Source organism: Vulpes vulpes, chromosome 12, assembly GCF_048418805.1.
Source record: "Vulpes vulpes isolate BD-2025 chromosome 12, VulVul3, whole genome shotgun sequence".
Lineage (NCBI taxonomy): Eukaryota > Metazoa > Chordata > Mammalia > Carnivora > Canidae > Vulpes > Vulpes vulpes.
In genome coordinates, this window is record NC_132791.1 from 30,419,924 (window position 1) to 30,424,100 (window position 4,177).

At 38.8% G+C, this 4,177-nt stretch overlaps 1 pseudogene; it reads left to right on the plus strand.

Moving 5' to 3' along the window:
* The first annotated feature begins 519 nt into the window (after positions 1-519).
* Positions 520-898, plus strand: LOC112927601 (translation machinery-associated protein 7-like; annotated as a pseudogene).
* The last annotated feature ends 3,279 nt before the right edge of the window (positions 899-4,177 follow it).

Below are 4,177 nucleotides of genomic sequence, written 5' to 3' on the forward strand. Positions count from 1 at the left end.
TTTAAGAGAGCTGCTAGTACAGAGCTCAGCACTGTCCTGCGGCATATCATATACATAAAAAATTTATATATTCCACTTACTTGGAAAAAGATTTTGCCAAAGTTTACCAATATATTTAAGCTCAATAGTTACAAATAAAGTCAAATAGAAACAAAACAAGATAGAGGAAGAATAGGTATCGTTCTGAGATAAAATGTTTAACCACTTAGCTCAAACTTTCTTACAGGAAGTAGAAGAAGACATACCAACATCTTCTTGGCCTTATAGTAGAGTAAAACCAAAATTTGGAATCATTCATTATTAAACTGAATTTCTTGCAAGGTAGCTTGTAAATCTTTCTGTATGGTGGTGGGGAGTGGGAGGTGGGATGGGGGGTGGTACAGCAGAGGAACCCTGGGAGGTGAGGAATATCAGGACACCTTAACAATGTACTACTGCTATATCTAGTTATCTCAGTGGTGACCCTACTTAGGTGGTCTTAGTTACGCATTTTCATCTTTGTTCTGAAATAATGGTGACATGGAGAGCAGTAGGAGACCTCTTCATCAAATTCCATACAGTATTTAAAAAATCACTGGGGGAAATTTTCAACAATACTATGGGTAACCAATAAATATAAGGACTGATTTAATCAAAACATAACCAAACCAATAAGAAAACGTAACCACTAGCTTCTGGTGGCAGGGCCTGGGGAAGGGGCAGCAGGTGCCAAGAGGAAGGTGGCAAGAGGTAGCCCCTAAAGCAGCCCAACAAGCAGGCCAAGGAGACAGATAAGATAAGGCCTATGAACAGAAACATCAAGAAGAACAGAAGAAATTTCAAGAACTAAAAGCAAAGGCTGTGGGCAGGGAAGTGCCTCCGGGCCACAGGTGGAATCAAGAAATCTGGCAAAAAGTAAGCTGTTCCTGGTGCTTGAGGCAATGGTAATCCTTAATTCCATTCCTGTTTAAACATCTAGATTCCCTGTCACAACATATGTTGCCACCAGTAGCTAGAATGAAGTGTTGTCTTAGATCTTGTTGGCCATTTAAGAATAAACTTTCTGTTAAATAATCATTAAAAAAAAAAAAAGAAAAAACCACATAACTTGAAGTCAATTGAAAGTTAAGCAGTACACATGGAGAACAATATTTTAGCAGTTTTAAAGAAAACCTGAAAATCTATTGAGATGGGTCACATATGAGAAGTCTTAAAAGTTACATATTGATTTTAGTCAAGTCTGAAAGAGATATAAAATTGAAGTGAGCAGAGGGAAGTAAGAAGAATGTGGTAGAAATAATGCAGGAGAGCCAGGTGAAGGCCAGAACTTCTCATAAATTCTGAAAAGAAGTTTAGATTTTACCCTAAATGTCAAGCCTGGAAGTACAGAAAATCATTTTATATTCCAAAACATCAGGCTGACTGCTCTGGGAGCCAAGAGAAAAATTAAGATAAAGTTCCTTTGGATATAGATATGAAGATGTGTTATAAATACTTGCACATAAGAGTTATGAAGCTCAGGGAATAGATCAGGGATAGATATGTAACTTTGCATATCAACATATAGAGAGTGCAAGAAATCTTCTGGGAGTACATATTAATAGAAAAAAAAAAAAAAACAAGGGGCCTGAGCTCTGGAATATTTGGGTTTCCCTTAGAGATGCTGAAACCAGAAAAGAGAATTGAGAAGTGGCAGTTTGTGGAGCAGAACAAAAACTGGGAGCATGATACCATGGATCACGGATGACAAGAGCCCATGTCAGGAATGGGGGGATTATCGAGTGTGCAAGAGGGGATGAGTAAGAAGAGAACATAGAGGCAGCCAGGTGATGTGTCCTCATTGAGGCCATGGTTGACATTGACAAGGGGGGGTTTCACTAGTGCAGATTAAGAGGCTGATTGGGAGGAGACAGAGTGGGTCCCGGAGGCACAATCGTGAACTTTTTCAAGACTTCTATTCAAGAAACAGCAACAGCAAGAGGAAATGATGTTCACCCTGGAGCAGATGAATAAAGGACCTACATCTTCCACAGGAACAGACAGGGACAGGAGGATGGAAGCCTGAACATATATGTAAAGATTGGTCTTTTTTTTTTTCTTAAGATTTTATTTATGTATTCATGAAAGACCCAGAGAGAGAGAGAGAGAGGCAGAGACACAGGCAGTGGGCGAAGCAGGCTCCAGGCAGGGAGCCCGATGTGGGACTCGATCCTGGAGCCCAGGGCAGGCGCTCAACCACTGAGCCACCCAGGCGTCCCAGAAAAGATCGGTCTTAAAAGAAAGGTACACTTCATTCTTTGTCATAAGAAAGCAAGCAGGTCGTACCTGAAGGGATACTGGTGGGTGGCAGGCTTATTGGAGGAACTCAAGGCATTCCTCTCTTTTTCTTAAATGTTCTCAACAAAGTATAAAGTAAGGTCGTCGGCTAAGATGAAAGGAAGGTGTTTTTCTTATTACAAAAGGAATAAAGTAGTTGACTCTAATAACCAGTTGCTGTCTGGACCTGTTTTCGAGGCTGCATTCTACATTTTCCTCCTCAGCAGATGTACTGCTGTCTCTGCGATTCTAAATGATGGGAAGATTATCTACACTCAGATGTCTGATAACTGTATGTCACTTCTTATACTGTGGGGTTTGTGAGCAGTTGTGTAGGCGAGAATATACACCAAACTATCACTTCAGTCACATTTTCTTTCTTTTTTGAGTCATCAGTATTTAGAGCAGTTCTGAAGGATAGCTACGACATTATCCATACAACAGGAGGCTGGGGTTTAAAACAAAGGAGGCTAACATTTATGTTTCCCTGAAACAATGTTTATATAGAAACTGAACTTAGACTATATTCCTGTTCATACACATGAAGATTGTAAACACACATACCACAACTGGAGTAGGCCAGATAAATGCATCTATTTTATTTCCTCCGAGCTACCAAAAATTTGACATCAGAGGACAAACATGAAGATAGGTGTTTGAATCGTGATTATCATATATTGTTGCAATTTATTTTTAAGATAATCCCATTTTTTTACGTGATAATTTCAGCCTGAATTATAATTTATGTGCTAGAGTGGTCATTCTTTAGCTGTTGGAATTGAAGGTAGCACTGGAGTTTCTATCTTGAGGACATTGATGAATCTTTAAAGATCAGCAGTTGTGGGGAGAGTTTAGAAATATTACTTTGAAGAGCCGCCTTAGTGGCTCAGTCAGTTAAACCATTTGACTTGGGCTCAGGTCATGATCTCAGGGTCCTGCGATTGAGGCCTCTGTTGAGCCCCACGCTCAGTGGGGAATCTGCTTGTCCTTCTGACCCTCCCTCAGCTCGTGCTAACTCTCTCTCTCTCTCTCTTAAGTAAATAAACAAAATCTTTTAAAAAATACTAGTTTAAAGTGACAAAAGCCTTAGTTTTATCCTTTGGCAGTAGTTCATACTTTTCTGTTTAATTGGTGTTATGCACTTATCCTTTATGAGTTGATAATTAGATACAATTTTTAGGTGTGTAATTTCAATCTGCTTTGGAACAATCCATTTGTGACTTTACTTTCTTTTAGCATTAAGGGCTTTCTGAAAAGGTGTTTCTACAGCAACTGTATAGTATGTCCAATTTGGAGACCTATGAGACAACTAATCCTAGAAAATCATAGGGGACTTCTAGGTATAACATGGTAAATCTTGGACTCTAGAGTCAGGCAACCCTGAATTACAGTTTTGCCATCTCCACTGAGTTGTATGTAGGTCACGCATCCTTTCTTAAATTGTCTTTTGCATAAAATGGAGAAAATATGAGTATCATTGCAGATGTTGTAAGGATACATTGAGAGGGTAAATATTAAACATGTCTGCAAAGTATTAGACACATGTGCTATGGCAGCAGTGACAGTAGCATTTTTGGAAAGCAGTGTAGGTGGAATTTCTTCATGGAGGGAGTGGTTCCCAGATATTTAATTTTTAATTTCCTCATCTCTCTTGTTGGACTTTTCATTTTTAATTATTAAAATGAAAATTTATTGTAGGTAGATGTGATTTGCATTTTATTTCCTCTAATTTGATGCATGAAAATATGAGCCATAAGAGTAAAACTGAATCTACGAACTCATCACTCAGCTTAAGAACTGAAATATGTAACAAACACTGCTTCATCAGTGAGGTGCTCCTTTACTATAGCATTGTCCTGACTCATGGTCAAGGACAATTGTT